Source organism: Poecilia mexicana, unplaced genomic scaffold (genome assembly GCF_051168715.1).
Source record: "Poecilia mexicana isolate PSO_F unplaced genomic scaffold, ASM5116871v1 scaffold_14, whole genome shotgun sequence".
Classification (NCBI taxonomy): domain Eukaryota; kingdom Metazoa; phylum Chordata; class Actinopteri; order Cyprinodontiformes; family Poeciliidae; genus Poecilia; species Poecilia mexicana.
The window spans coordinates 23,780,089-23,797,274 of NW_028263383.1; the positions used below are offsets into that span (position 1 = coordinate 23,780,089).

Genomic DNA, 17,186 nt, shown 5'->3' on the forward strand with positions numbered 1-17,186 from the left:
ATTGGACCCCTGGCAGGCTTTTCAAAATAAAAGTAGACCTCCGGTTTATGTTTGATTCATGTTTCTCTCCTGCGGCTTTAAAAATGTAAAGCTTTGTGTTAATTGATTTGCTAAATGTTAGAGCCATAAATAGGAAATATTTAAGTTATTTGTAAGATGGTTTGTTTGTATTTTATAAAATTTAGTTAGGACGATTGATATTTGTTTAGGCATTTTTATTGTGCAATTTAGTTTTATTTTGAAAGGTCCAGGGAATGAAACAGATATTGGATCTATTGCCATAACACTAAAGGAAATCATATATCTGAAAATAAATTAAAACATATGTTGGCAAAAAATTCTGTAAACCACATATGTGCTACCTCAATCAAAATTGCTGACATTTGACATTTAACAAATGACATTTAACAAATCTTTCAGATTACATAAACAATACCTTACCAGGTACTTTTCTGACTTCAGGATGACACAGGGACACCTATAAGACCAATTTTAACTGAGTTTGCACATATGTGCTTTACAGGATTTTTTGCCCACACAATAATTTTTTTTCAGATACGTAATGTTTTTTCCTGCATTCTTTTGGGAGCTTGTTGGTTCCTAATTACATATCAATCATAAAATCGGACCCTGACACCTCCCGGAACCGAATTTGGGTTTGTTGCCTCAGGGCAACATTGTGCTACCAAGGGGTCTAAAACGGCAAGTTTTCTACAGTGATTATGAGAAATGAAATACAAATCAAACAAAAACTATATTCATAAAAAAACCTTTTTTGACAAAAATAAATCAGACATGGTTCCAACTCACCAAATATAAAATAAACAACTAACTTTCATTAATAAATGGTACATTTGCGCAAATTACTAAAACGAGCATTTGTGTGTTTGTACATGTGTATGTTTGGCAGAGTTAGAATCACTAAGGATGTTGAAATTAGTCTTTTTCCCCATTATATGTTAAACATCAGGAAGGAATTGCTTGCTAATGTGAAAAAAAGTGTGTATCACATTTTTGGCACTTGATTATTGGCGTACCTGGTGTTAAGGAAGAAATTTCTAAATTGGTTAACTTTGGAAAAAGTTTGGCTCTCTCTCTTCCTCTGGATCCCAGGTCCTCTCGGCGGGCCACGTGTAGCCACAAGGAAAACAACAATGCGTGTTGACGTCACAGAATTACAGAATTTAATCCAATATGAGACAATGCATAAATTTAGAAGTAAGACAATGCACAAACTTACACCAGAAACTGCAGAACAACGGAGACATACATTCATTTACCTCACAGACTTGGAAAAGAAGGAAAGAAAGCAAAGACGTGCAAAGACATCTTTGGAGAGTTGCAAGAGCCAATCTGATCTGTTACTTCTGTGTAGAAAGTTTTATAGTAAAAGGCGTATTCCTATCTTTAATTTATTCAAACAAGGCGTATCTTTGCTCATCCAACCAGGAGCTACCTCTGACCCTCTCTCAAGCCAGAAACCCCTGCCGTGTTTACGGCCTTTCACAGATGAGTGTGAAAAGCTACAACTTCCACTGTATTGTTTTCCCACAGACAAAAGGCAGTTCAAACGATCCTACCAAACCATCTGCTGTAACTACAGGTAACATAAAGGTCAATAGGCCAGAATAAGTTACTGATTTAAAACCATAATTTAGGCCATTTGAATCAAGACATGTTAAGTTTTAAAACTAGCTTATTTTAAATTTATTTTCTCAACAGTTCCCTCTTTTAATCTCTTAATAGAGATTACACTCTAAAATATAAATTTAAAATATGCTATGTGACAATATAAGCCTAACACCATATTATAGCTGATAAATTACACCCCTCTTTTTGCATGCAACCTTCTACATAACATTTGCTGTTAAAATGTTGGCATATTCATTGCACATAAAATCAGACAGCAAAATCATATAAAGGATTAAAAACTTAAAATGTTCAAAATTGTCTAGCCCATAGTCATATCTTACCAAAACGATGATTAAAAATGCATACATTTATCAATACTTAACAGAAACTTTACCACAAATCTTAATGTAATACTTAAAATGATATTTTAGAAAAGTCAATCATATTCCTGATACAAATAGGATGTTACAAAAATATTTGTCCAAAATTATCCCTGCAATAAATGAGCAAGTTAGATACAAAATATTGCATATAAAAGACTTACAAACTATCAACTTTTGTACAACAATTTTTTCTTTTTTTTTTCACATATCTTCATTTTGTGTCTCTGTGTTCCTTGATGCTCCTTGAAGTAAAATATGAGTTCGTTGGCACGTCGTAGACGAAAACTTGGTAATAGAAAAAAACAAAGATGATCCTCTGGTCTCCAGCAGCTCATTTTCCTTATAGTTTTGAACTCAGGGTCGTCAGCTCAGTAACCGATGCTCACCTATTTAGGGATTATTGTGCCCACAGTTTGGTGAGTTTAACAAAGAGGTCGTTCCCTCTTTTCCAATTTGATGACATCAAAAGCAGAGTAGAATGAAAGAAATCCTGATGAACATCTAGGTGTGAGGTCGTCCTCCGGTCAGGGCTGAGGATCCTCAGTCACACCAGGTTGTGGTCCTTTGTTATCCAATGAGGTCATCAGCTGGTCACCATACTGGAACAAAGTCTGTCACCTATCTAGAGCTCCTTAATGTATTTTAACATAAAATAAGTAATTCCTTCCAATTTGAATTAATATTTTATTTGCACTGATTTATTAATTGATACTCTAATGTTACGACTGGCTCAGGGTCGTAACAAAAACATGAAACCATGCCGTGGTTAAAGTGCACAAACATAAGTCTTTATTAACAAAACAACAATGGATTGTGGAAATCAGCATCAGTGGTGTAATGTGAATGCTTGGATGTGTTGTATGAATGCATATGGAGATGTTGAAGTGCCAAAACAAAGACAAAATCAAAGGTGCAACAAAAGGGAAACTGAGGACTGGCCACCAAACATCTCCAGCGGCAGAGTGGACGCTGCGGAAAGCCAGCGACACTGAAGTCGGGGACAGCCAGGTTAAAATACTCTGCACGCCCAATCACCAGATCCGAGTCACCTGCAAAGGGGAGGAGCATAAAGACGGACACCAAGACACCTGCAAAACAGCCCACAAGGCCCAGGGCCGTAACACCCCCACCCATAAAAAAAAGCAGGTTCCAAAAGGGAACCCTGCTGCTGTCCAACTCGCCATGTGTAAACAAACCCAGCCACCATTAAGATGTTACTTGCACCACCAGTTGTACTTAGCCAGATTAATATGTAATGCACAGGTTCTCCCCTCCTCACTCCAAACCAGCAACTGGTGCACTCAGAAGCTCTTTTAAGGATAGGAAAAAGGAAACAGAGGGAAAAGCACAAAACAGGCTACTAAACTGGAGCGCGAGATAACGCGTCAGCTACGACATTGTTTTTCCCTTTAATATACTGAATATCTAAATTGTAGGACTGCAAAAACAACGACCAGCGAATTAATCGCTGATTTGGACACTTCAGGGAAGACAAGAAGGTCAATGGATTATGATCTGTAAACACCACAATGTTAGCGCCACCACTTAAACATCAAAATGTTTCAGGGCTAAGATCAAAGCAAACGTCTCTTTCTCAATCACTGAATAGTTCAATTGGTGTTTATTGAACTTCTTTGAAAAATAACTCACCGGCCTGCCAATACCCAGATCATCAGTCTGTGTAAGGACAGCTCCGGCACCCACGTGACTGGCGTCCACGTAAAGCTGAAAAGGACGGTTAAAGCGTGGTGCAGCCAATACAGGAGCAGCACAGAGGAGTCTTTTCACCTGCTCAAAAGCCTGCTGACAAAGAGAAGACCATTCAAACTTTATATCCTTGCGCAGCAAATTTGTTAGCGGCGCCACCACAGATGAAAAGTTTCTGTAAAAACATCTGTAGTATCCTACCAGCCCAAGAAAACGCATTAGTTCCCTTTTCATAGCTGGAACAGGAAACTGCTCTACCGCCTGAACCTTCGCTGCAACAGGGCGGACCTCACCGTGGCCAACCACACGACCTAAATAGGTAACAGTCGCCCTTCCAAATTCACATTTGGCTAGGTTGACTGTTAACCTCGCTCCCGCCAAACGAGTGAAAAGCTCCCGGATTCGCTCTACGTGCTCTTCCCACGTATCAGAGTATACCACCACGTCGTCCAAGTAGACCGCACACCCAGTCATGTCACCAACCACTCTGTTCATTAATCTTTGAAACGTCGCTGGCGCATTTCTCAGGCCAAACGGCATTACCGTGTAGGAATACAAGCCTGTAGGAGTCACAAATGCTGACACTTCACGTGCGCGTCGTGTCAAAGGCACCTGCCAGTAACCCTTTAGGAGGTCAAACTTGCTAACAAAGTTAGCAGAACCCACCTGGTCAACGCAATCATCCATTCTCGGCAGCGGGAAACAATCTGGTTTTGTCACAGCGTTAAGCTTGCGAAAATCTGAGCAGAAACGTAGGGTGTCATCAGGCTTGGGGACCAAAATACATGGAGATGCCCAACTGGACATACTCGGTTCTGCAACCCCAGTACGAAGCATGTAATCTACGTCCGCATTCAGATGCTTACGCTTCTCTAGATTCACTCTGTAAAACCGTTGTTTTATTGGTTTAGCGTCTCCCACATCCACATCGTGTTCAATCAGATGCGTGCGCCCTGGCGTGTCCGAAAACAAACAAGGAAATTCACCTATCAGCTCTGCTAACTGTTTAGCACGACCTGCAGGTAAGTGAGCCAACAACGTGTCCAATTTATCCAAAGTTTCAGAGTTTTTAAGACGCCCATGAATCAGAGCGCTGTCCAACTCATCCGTGCCGCTGTCATTCCCCACAGGTGACAGTGCGCTGTCCGTGGTGCTGAAAGTCTCGCTCCCCCCAGCAAGGCTGTTTGCGGCACACGCCGGGGTAACGCCCTTACACTGTGGGTGAAATAAATCCTCCTGAGCATAATATGGTTTCAACATGTGGACATGACACAACTGGCTTTTCTTTCTCCGCTCTGGCATTGATATCAAGTAGTTCTGGTCGGACACCTTCTCCAGAACTGTATATGGACCAGCGAACCTCGCCTGAAAAGGAGAAGTCAAGACTGGGCACAAAGCCAACACTTGATCACCAGGCAGAAATGAACGAGTCTCAGCACGGCGATCAAATAAGTTTTTCATATTCCTCTGCGTTTTAGTCAGATTCTCTTTTGCGAGTTCACGCGCCAGATACAAACGTCTTCTGAAACCATTTACATAATCCAATAAGTTTGTCGGTGGGACGGGTTCTTTAAGCCCGTCCGCCACCACAGCCAACGGACCCCTCACGTTGTGTGCAAAAACCAGTTCGTTTGGGCTAAACCCGGTGCTTTCCTGGGTTACCTCTCTGGCAGCCAGCATCAACCACGGCAAACCTTCCTCCCAGTCGCCCGCCAGTTCTGTACAATAAGCTCGCAGGAGAGATTTCAGAGACTGGTGGAAGCGCTCCAACGCCCCCTGACTTTCTGGATGATACGCTGTTGCTTTATTGTGTCGCACCCGTAACTGCTTCAAAACCTGACTGAACAAATGTGATGAAAAATTCGTTCCTTGGTCAGACTGAATGACTTTAGGGATGCCAAACACCGAAAAGAACTGGGTGAGTGCACGTACAACTGACCTAGAAGTTATTGAACGTAGTGGGTAGGCTGCTGGATAACGTGTAGTTTGACACATTACAGTGAGCAGATACAATGAACCAGCTTTTGAGCGAGGTAACGGACCAACGCAGTCAATTATTAAATGCTCAAATGGCTCAGATGCGGCAACAATTGGGCTCAATGGGAACGGTTTCAAAACCTGATTGGGTTTAGCAATGAGCTGACAGACATGACACCTCTTAATGTAAGACGACACGTCCTTTTTAAGAAGCGGCCAGAAAAAATGTCTGAGAACCCTGTCATACCTTTTACGCACACCAGAATGGCCAGACTCGTCATGAGCAACGTTCAACACTGTGGAGCGGAGATTAAGGGGAACCACTATTTGAAATACTGGCTCACCCACAATGTCAGCATGAGGCAACCATTTCCTCACCAACAACGAATCCTGCAGGAAGTATCCACATGCACAGTCCGTGATTTCAGTCAGCGGGCGCACCTGATCGAAGAGAGTCTTCAGAGAAACATCAGCTCGCTGCGAGACAGAGACATAGGGAAACTGGACAATGGAAAAGTTATTTGTTTCACACATTTCTCCTCTTTCCCGCTCTGAACACGCAACATGGCTCGAGTAACTGCGCATGCAGTAAACACATCCGGGAATTCCCTGTCATTCTCGTCAGTCTGAGAAATGACTCGTGTAATCGGCTCCGACTTAACTAGCCCATCCAACCGCACAGTGTTCGCCCACAAACGTGTCCCAGCTAGACCGTTACCCAGAATCACAGAGACTCCGTCAATCGGCAAAGCAGGGCGCACAGCCAACTGCGCGTCACCAGTAAAAAGTTCGCACTCGAGAGACACTTTATGCAATGGAGCAAACAGCACGTTTAATCCCATTCCCCGAATCGGAACACAGGCACCAGTCTCAGATTCAACCGAGAACGGCAAAACATCAGCTCCAATGAAAGAGTCAAACGCGCCAGTATCCCTAAGAATCTTAACTGGAACCTTTTCCGGATTATTTGGCAGTGACACATACCCATCACGAATGAAAGGCTGATACGAGCCGCCTACTTCAGAAGACCGGACGTTCGTCGCGTCCTTCAAAGGACTCTGCACCGGTGCAGCCAAACCAACGCCTTTAGGAGCAGTCTGAAACTTTTTCATTTCAGCCTTGAGCTGATAACAATCTGCCTTAATGTGTCCGCGTTTGTGACAGTAATGACAGACACGATCATCCCGAACAACCGGACCTTTAAACTGCCTGGCCCCATTTGACTTTGCGACAGCATCAACCCAATCAACACGGTTCCCGCTTCGCCCAAAAGAATGTCTGAGACCAACATGATCTGAAAAATCCTTATGAGTCAGCACGTATTCGTCCGCCAACACTGCTGCTTCAGACACAGTCTTAGCTTTCTGCTCATTAATGTAAGTTGCGATGTTTTCCGGCAAGCCATTTTTAAATTCCTCCAACAAAATACGCGGAGCTGATCAAAGTTTTTCACATCCTGTGCAGCGCACCACCGATCGAACAAGGCCGTTTTTACCCGCCCAAATTCAGTGTAACTCTGATTGTCGGATCTTTTATAGCGGCGAAACTTCTGTCTATACGCCTCGGGCACAAGTTCATAAGCTTTTTCCACTGCACTCTTCACTTTATCATAACTCAAACTGTCACCAGATGACAGCGAGGCATAGGCTTCCTGTGCTTTACCAGTAAATACACACTGCAAAAGCAACGGCCAAACCTCCTTAGGCCACTTAAGAGTCTTAGCCACACGTTCAAACAAGACAAAATACTTGTCTACATCCAACTCTGAAAAGGGTGGGATCAAGCGAATGCATTTATTAATGTCAAATTCCGCCGCTGCAGAACCGCTGTCCTGATCAGCAGAACCGCGCGCCGAGTCGCGTTTCAAAGCTGCCTCCAGTTCCAATTTACGCATCTCAACTTGATGCTGCATCTCCAAACGACGCATCTCCAATTCCAACTCCATCTTACGTATCTCAGGATCAACCGCCCCAATTTCAACCTGGGTATTTGGTGCAGGAGGTGGCAAAACTTTTTGTTCAACCAACGCGTCACATAATCGCCCTTTAATAATTCCCTTTTTCTCTTGTTTAACCACAGGCACTTCAAAATGAGCAGCAATGGCTATGAGATCGTTTTTAGTAGCACTATTAAACATCTCCAACGACGGATCAGCTATAAAATTGTCCAAATCGAACTCCATTGTCAAGAGGAAAAAAAACTGATCACACGTCACAGAGTGAAAAAAAACGCCAGCTAAGCGCCAAATACAGTGTGAAGTGAAAGCAAATTGAAACAAGTGCACAATGGGTCCAAAGTAACCATGTCCCCACTATACTTTACCTGCCTGCCACGACTCACCTGATCAACTGATTCCTGGCTCTTCACGTGGATCGGCGGCGGGTTTATTAAGCACCAAACCAGTAAGAAATTAATCTTACGGACTGCCCCCGAGATCACTGCTTGCACAGTGAACGCCAACCGCAAACCCCCACGACACTATCAAAACAAACAGGTGAAGTCTAAAGCGACAGCACCTCTTATCCTAGCAGGAGACACAGCCACTAAAACAGAACCATCACTGATGCACAAGCCCAAAGCATTTCACTCACCTGAAAATTGGACCAACCTACCAAACACGCCACAGCTGCCCCCAACAAGCAAGCGGGTTAACAAAGCCGCGTCCAACCCACACGATGACGTCACTGCCCACTCCTACAAACACGAAAAACAATGAGTGAAATACATCACACAATCAAACCAGCAAATTGACGAACTGTAGGATTTTAGCTTTTGACGAGCCCCCATTTGTTACGACTGGCTCAGGGTCGTAACAAAAACATGAAACCATGCCGTGGTTAAAGTGCACAAACATAAGGCTTTATTAACAAAACAACAATGGATTGTGGAAATCAGCATCAGTGGTGTAATGTGAATGCTTGGATGTGTTGTATGAATGCATATGGAGATGTTGAAGTGCCAAAACAAAGACAAAATCAAAGGTGCAACAAAAGGGAAACTGAGGACTGGCCACCAAACATCTCCAGCGGCAGAGTGGACGCTGCGGAAAGCCAGCGACACTGAAGTCGGGGACAGCCAGGTTAAAATACTCTGCACGCCCAATCACCAGATCCGAGTCACCTGCAAAGGGGAGGAGCATAAAGACGGACACCAAGACACCTGCAAAACAGCCCACAAGGCCCAGGGCCGTAACACTAATTATTCTTTATTGTTTCAAGTCATATATTGTTCTTGTTATCAAATCTTATTTTAATAGTTATTTTATTATCATAAAGTAAGAGATTTTGTGGTAGCTTTTAGTTTTATTTATTTCTCTTTAAAACTTTATTTCAAATTATCATTTATTTCCTTATGTTAAGTCTCTTCCAGTAATTTTCCTTTTGTATTATAAATCTGCTCCTTTAGAGCTGTATTTTATCAATCCTTTGACCCTCTTTTTATATAAGGCCTACATGAGAAATAAATGTTTCCTATCATGTTGAACCCAAAACTTAACTGTATTTTAGAAGCAGTTCCATAATTGTTAATTTGTAAATCTCCAATTTAGACCAATTTAATTTCAATCATCATATTTTCTATTTTAAAACCTTAAAGAATGATCAGCCTGTTTTACATGAGTAAAGTTAACCAATTTATAATATTCTTCCTTAACACTGGGAATCACCATCTGTTTATCTGATTATCTATGGGTTGTAGTGACCAGATTCACATCAGTGACAGGACTTAGGGCTGCAGGTTCTTTTTATAAGAGTTTGTAGTTCTGATTTTTTTGGTAGAATTTGAGCCAAGCAAAGGACAACATTTCCACCAGCTCCCATATCTGGTAGATTTGGCCCTGTGTAGATTTTCAAGTTGTGAGGAACACCATCTGCACCAGCCATATGAAGTACCCTGCAGACCCGTATATTTGGGTTCAGGAGGTATTGCTTCAGTCTTTACCTGCCTTGGAATGGGGCCATTTGTTCACTGATGACCAGCTCTTCACCCTTTGGGACTGAAGTCAGTTTTGAGGATAAACAAACAATGAAATAATGGTTTTACAATGGATCCTCATGTTTTCATTGGGTTTTAATTTGCAAAACATTATGTATCTGAAAAAAAAAAAATTGTGTGGGCAAAAAATCCTGTAAAGCACATATGTGCAACCTCAGTTAAAATTGGTCTTATAGGTGTCCCTGTGTCATCCTGAAGTCAGAAAAGTACCTGGTAAGGTATTGTTTATGTAATCTGAAAGATTTGTTAAATGTCATTTGTTAAATGTCATTTGTTAAATGTCATTTGTTAAATGTCATTTGTTAAATGTCAAATGTCAGCAATTTTGATTGAGGTAGCACATATGTGGTTTACAGAATTTTTTGCCAACATATGTTTTAATTTATTTTCAGATATATGATTTCCTTTAGTGTTATGGCAATAGATCCAATATGTTTCATTCCCTGGACCTTTCAAAATAAAACTAAATTGCACAATAAAAATGCCTAAACAAATATCAATCGTCCTAACTAAATTTTATAAAATACAAACAAACCATCTTACAAATAACTTAAATATTGCCAGGGGTCCAATCAGAAACTGAAATTTTAAGATAACTTCCGTTGCAATCAAACTCTGTCAGGGAGTTTGATAGTACGTGTAAGAGGGTTTGATAGTAAATGTGAGAGGGTTTGATAGTACGTGTAAGAGAGTTTGTAGGTTTTGGCCTATGGGGCCTCTCATACCACGGTGAATACCGACCAGACGCAGCTATGAGAGGCCCCATAGGCCAAAACCTACAAACTCTCTTACACGTACTATCAAACCATCTCGCATTCGCTATCAAACCCTCTTACACGTACTATCAAACTCCCTGACAGAGTTTGATTGCAACGGAAGTTATCTTAAAATTTCAGTTTCTGATTGGACCCCTGGCAGGCTTTTCAAAATAAAAGCGGACCTCCGGTTTATGTTTGATTCATGTTTCTCTCCTGCGGCTTTAAAAATGTTAAACTTTGTGTTAATTGATTTGCTAAATGTTAGAGCCATAAATAGGAAATATTTAAGTTATTTGTAAGATGGTTTGTTTGTATTTTATAAAATTTAGTTAGGACGATTGATATTTGTTTAGGCATTTTTATTGTGCAATTTAGTTTTATTTTGAAAGGTCCAGGGAATGAAACAGATATTGGATCAAACGTTAGCGATTGTGTAAAATTTTAAACTTCAACATATAAAGCTGCTGCAGCTATCAATTGTTTCTTGATATCCGATTGACTCCAGACCTTCTTTTACAGGCTAGTACCGATGAGATCTGTGGCAGAATTTTTGTCTGCATGTTTAAACTTTTAAGATATCATTAAAAATATTCCCTACAACGGTGTATTAGGGCCACTGTACATTTTAAAACATGAGAAAATTTCTAAAGTCCAGAAGTAAACATTTGCCAGACAAAACCCCAGTTTGACATTAGTCTCCAAAAATTCTAGAAAAAACACGGACATTTCTGAGTTTCAAAAGTTAAAGGGTTTTTTTTTTTTTTTTTTTTTTTCTCGAATTTTCAAAACGTTGAAATTTTTTGTAGATTAATCTAAAATTTCTGAATACTTTCTTTGAAATGTTTTGATTTTCAAACTCAGAAATATATTTGAATTTTTTTCTAGAAAAATTCTGAGATTAATCTCTAAATATGAGGGGTTTTTTGTTTTGTGTTTTTTGTTTTTGTTTTTTAGCAAATTTTTAACTTATACATTTCTCTGTTTTTTCCAGAAAATTTCTGGAGATTTCTGAATTATTTTACAAGCAGGTTTCTAAATATCAAATTCAGAAGTTTCTTTTCTGAATTTTCTGACATTAATCTCAAAATGTCACTCTAATAAATCTTCGAATTTTCAATCTCAAAGATGTCTTTGCTTCAAAAAAAGAAATTTTCTAGAAAAAAGTTTTTTGACACACATACATGTTCTTGTTTTTTTTTTTTTTTTTTAGAAAAATTTTCTAGATCTCAAAATTTCTGATTTTTTTCCAGCAAATTTTCAACTTTTCAAACAGATACATTTGAGGGGGGTTTTTTAATGAAAATTTTTAGATTAATCTAAAATTTGGGGGGTTTTTTCTAGCAAGTTTTTTATTTTTAAAAGTCAAAAATGTCTTTTCTCAGATTAATCTAAAAATTTCTTAGTTTTCTCTAGTAACGTTTTGAATTTTTAAACTTAGAAATGTGTGTATTCCAGAAAATTTCTGAGATCAATTTAAAAATTTTGAAACTTTATTCTTGGTATTTTATGTTTTTATTAAAATTTTTCTTAGTATGGCCTCTCATACTTTTGAAATTGATAAATAAAAAGCTAAATATTTTCTATGGATGATCTCAGACTAGGCCACCAGTTTGTCATTGCAGACAATAAAGATGTAAGTAGTTACATTTACTCAATCACAACTACGCTGTACTTTTTACTTTACTCTGAATGTTTTTGTTATTAGAGATGCCCCTGAACATGTAAGGCGAGGAGGAAGCTACCGCAGTATGACTTCATTTCTGTGAAATCTGCCCGTTGAGAACTTCCAGGGATGACTGGATGACTGAACTCAATAATTTATGCTCCATGTAGCTGCGGCGATCTTCTGAGGAGCAGCTTCTCATGACATCCACTGGAAAACAAGAGCTAACAGGAGCGGGAATCCACATTCCTGAGGATGGCCTTGCTGGCGGAGGCTCTCCTTCACATCCTGGTGAGGAATGTCAGATTCAGCCTTTGTCCACACACTGACACCCAGACTAATAACCAGGATAAATATGACCTCAGAGGTGCTGCTGTGACACCCTGAGGCCTTTTCTGACCAAACATCTGGCCCTTTAAGAACAAACTGATTACTTCCTGAAAGATTATTAGCTTCTTCACAAATTCTTCACTTGTTTCTTATATATATATATATATATATATATATATATATATATATATATATATATATGTATTGTTGTGAAGTTTGTCAAGATTGGTTCATTTATTATTCAAATTCATTTTGTTTAGTCAAAAAGCTATTTTCTACTGACAATGGGCTCTTTGCACCTCAGCTTCCGCGTTCGGGGTAAAGCGGCTCGATTGTTTCCGATCCAATACAAATATCATTTACATTAGGTGCTTGCAGGGCTTGGCCAAGGTTTGTACATCGATCCGAAGCCCCAACAAGTCAGCTGGAGAAAGGTTTTAGATGTTCGCCTCGTTATACATTCACTGACACGAAGGTGAGTTTTACTTAAACTTTGTGGCTAACATTAACGTTAGCTTATGCTAGTAGGCAATATTCTCGGACATTGTTCTTGTAAAATGTGCTATTTAAGTATCTAAACATTCTAACGGACAATGTATTTATCTTATTTTCAAGTATATTATGTGTGTTTATTGTCGTTAGTGTCAGAGACTAATGGGGAGGTTACGGTTCGGGCTTTTTACTTCCGAAGCCTGACGGAGCTCAACAAGCCTCATAGCTTAACAGTAGCGCAGCTCTGGTGTCAGAGATCTGGTTCAGCTGTTCAGGTTCAAAGTTGCTGCTTTTAGAAAAATATGACCGTGTTGCTTCATGTCTCCGTGTTATTTCGTTTTATTACCTTTGCATGTTTCTTGTTCAGAGCTCAGATAGGACGGTGTTTACAGCAGTATGTACAGGCGGATCAGTTGCTCGGCTTCTGGCTCTGGTCTGCTCTCTCGTTCCCATAAACTCTTTCAGGCTGAATATAGAAGTGATTCCATGGAAATAACTCAGGGAGGCTCCTTTATTTACCATCCGTATCCCCGGTAGTTTTAGGCTGATCCGGAGTGAAGTGAAGGCTGCAAACTTTGCTGTGCGGCGTTAGCTGGTAGCGACAGATATTTACAAGCCATCTTCTTAATTCAGGATCGCTTGGAAATTAACGAAAACTTAAAAGCCCATTATATTAGGAAGACAACAATGTTAATAGTATTGTTTTTTTGCATCTGAAATACGACTTAGTCTTTTCTACCAGTCATGGTAACTCAAAGCGGAAAAAAGTGAGCCGCATTAGCTCCTGGAGATGTGACGTCAACGCCTTAGGTGCAAAGAGCCCATTGCCATAAGACTAAAGGAAATCATATATCTGAAAATAAATTAAAACATATGTTGGCAAAAAATTCTGTAAACCACATATGTGCTACCTCAATCAAAATTGCTGACATTTGACATTTAACAAATGACATTTAACAAATGACATTTAACAAATCTTTCAGATTACATAAACAATACCTTACCAGGTACTTTTCTGACATCAGGATGACACAGGGACACCTATAAGACCAATTTTAACTGAGGTTGCACATATGTGCTTTACAGGATTTTTTGCCCACACAATATTTTTTTTTTTCAGATACGTAATGTTTTGCAAATTAAAACCCTCTATGGCATGGCGTTGCCCTCGGGCAACAAACCACATTTCTGTACCTCACATTGCTCTGTAATTTTATTTTGGGGGAATGATTTAAAATACCTCCAGACATATTTTTGTCCAAATAAAAGAGGTATCGAGGTTCATGTGACCTTTTACTTAGAAGAGGAGCAGTCCTTTTTATGAAGCAGAGGTGCATGCTACACCTTGCCTCCTACTTGTAAGTTATACATCACTTTTCTTTATGTTTAAAGTTGGGTCACTCTAACTAAAATATTTTAATATCTGTAAGTATGTAAAGAAGCATTATAGATCATTTCAAGACAATTTTTAAAAATAATTTATATGCTAAAACTGTGTTTTTTTTGTTTGTTGCCTCAGGGCAACATTGCGCAGTTAGGGCCCTTTTTCTCAGACAACATTATTCTAATGCGATGATATTCAATTGATTACAAAATAATTATCAAAGCCAAATTTTTTTTACTTTATTATTGACTAACAGCAACAGGAGATGGATGCAAGATCATTTCATGGACAAAAGGTGCATGGTTCATCTGGGGTCATTCCCAATGAAAATTGTAAAACCATTATTTCATTGTTTGTTTATCCTCAAAACTGACTTCAGTCCCAAAGGGTGAAGAGCTGGTCATCAATGAACAAATGGCCCCATTCCAGGGCAGGTAAAGACTGAAGCAATACCTGCTGAACCCAAATATACGGGTCTGCAGGGTACTTCATATGGCTGGTGCAGATGGTGTTCCTTACAACTTGAAAATCTACACAGGGCCAAATCTACCAGATATGGGAGCTGGTGGAAATGTTGTCCTCTGATTGGCTCAAATTCTACCAAAAAAATCTGAACTACAAACTCGTATAACCTGCACCCCTAACTCCTGTCACTGATATGAATCTGGTCACTACAACCCATAGATAATCAGATAAACAGATGGTGATTCCCAGGTACGCCAATAATCAAATGCCAAAAATGTGATACACACTTTTTTTCACATTAGCAAGCAATTCCTTCCTGATGTTTAACATATAATGGGGAAAAAGACTAATTTCAACATCCTTAGTGATTCTAACTCTGCCAAACATACACATGTACAAACACACAAATGCTCGTTTTAGTAATTTGCGCAAATGTACCATTTATTAATGAAAGTTAGTTGTTTATTTTATATTTTGTGAGTTGGAACCATGTCTCATTTATTTTTGTCAAAAAAGGTTTTTTTATGTATATAGTTTTTGTTTGATTTGTATTTCATTTCTCATAATCACTGTAGAAAACTTGCCGTTTTAGACCCCTTGTAGCGCAATGTTGCCCTGAGGCAACAAACCCAAATCCGGTTCCGGGAGGTGTCAGGGTCCGATTTTATGATTGATATGTAATTAGGAACCAACAAGCTCCCAAAAGAATGCAGGAAAAAACATTACGTATCTGAAAAAAAATTATTGTGTGGGCAAAAAATCCTGTAAAGCACATATGTGCAAACTCAGTTAAAATTGGTCTTATAGGTGTCCCTGTGTCATCCTGAAGTCAGAAAAGTACCTGGTAAGGTATTGTTTATGTAATCTGAAAGATTTGTTAAATGTCATTTGTTAAATGTCAAATGTCAGCAATTTTGATTGAGGTAGCACATATGTGGTTTACAGAATTTTTTGCCAACATAATATATTTTAATTTATTTTCAGATACATGATTTCCTTTAGTGTTATGGCAATAGATCCAATATATTTCATTCCCTAGACCTTTCAAAATAAAACTAAATTGCACAATAAAAATGCCTAAACAAATATCAATCGTCCTAACTAAATTTTATAAAATACAAACAAACCATCTTACAAATAACTTAAATATTTCCTATTTATGGCTCTAACATTTAGCAAATCAATTAACACAAAGTTTAACATTTTTAAAGCCGCAGGAGAGAAACATGAATCAAACATAAACCGGAGGTCCGCTTTTATTTTGAAAAGCCTGCCAGGGGTCCAATCAGAAACTGAAATTTTAAGATAACTTCCGTTGCAATCAAACTCTGTCAGGGAGTTTGATAGTACGTGTAAGAGGGTTTGATAGCGAATGTGAGAGGATTTGATAGAACGTGTAAGAGAGTTTGTAGGTTTTGGCCTATGGGGCCTCTCATACGCAGCTGACGCCGCTGCTGCTCTCCAGCCAGGTGAGCAGTTTGGAGATATATCTGTCTGGTTTTTACTACATTTAAGGTTGCATACACACAGTCATGGAAGACATTTAAAACACAAAGTCTGCTGTATTTTTATTGCTCAAACACAACATGAGCATTTTCTGAAGACACATTACAGTTCTAAATAACTCAATATTGTACAGCATTTTACCTTCGCTTGCTTCTTATCTTTGTGTGAATCTACGTGCTTCGATTGTTTCTCATTTTGCTGTTGCATCTGAGTTTCCCCCGTTGCGAGATAATAAAACATATTATATGACATCCTATTATTGTAAAATGGCTAGATATCAGTTCTCTAATCAAATTATGAATTAGTAATTGTAGAATGAACAATAAACCTGAAGAAAACGATAGTGGTATTTTATCCATGGCTGTATGCATGCATAGGTCTAAAACTTACAAGTAATTACATTTTGTCTTTAATTTACACTATTCCAGTTATTTATAATTCTGTATAGTTGGATGGTAAAAAAAGTGTTTGCATGTATATATAAAGTAACATGTCTGTTTTAAATAGTTCCTTATGTGTAACTTCCACATTAGTAACTGTTATTTATCTACAGTTATGTGCTATAAGCTATAACATCTGATTACTTTTCCCAGGTAGCAGAATGAGAGCAACATGGCTGACATGATGGAGAACGATGAGGAGAACCATCAGAACAGGATCTCCTTCAGGAGGAAGCAGCTACCAGCAGATATGGCAGAGCTCCATGGAGAATTGAGACAAACAGAAAAATAAAAGTTGTTCTCTCAGTGAACAAAGTCTCTATTTCTGCTCACTCCACACATTATTGTATATACTGTAGTTTATATGGCATCAAACTCCTAATACAATCCTCCCAAAATGTGAGGAGCTTTAGCCAGAGTGAAAATAACATTATATTATATAAATATTTCATTGAC

General features: G+C 39.0%; 1 long non-coding RNA gene across 1 annotated transcript; it reads left to right on the forward strand.

Moving 5' to 3' along the window:
• The first annotated feature begins 14,849 nt into the window (after positions 1-14,849).
• LOC148155559 (uncharacterized) lies at positions 14,850-17,045 on the forward strand. The gene is made up of 2 exons (XR_015765233.1): positions 14,850-16,253; positions 16,884-17,045. It is a non-coding gene; the product is annotated as an uncharacterized LOC148155559 (long non-coding RNA).
• The last annotated feature ends 141 nt before the right edge of the window (positions 17,046-17,186 follow it).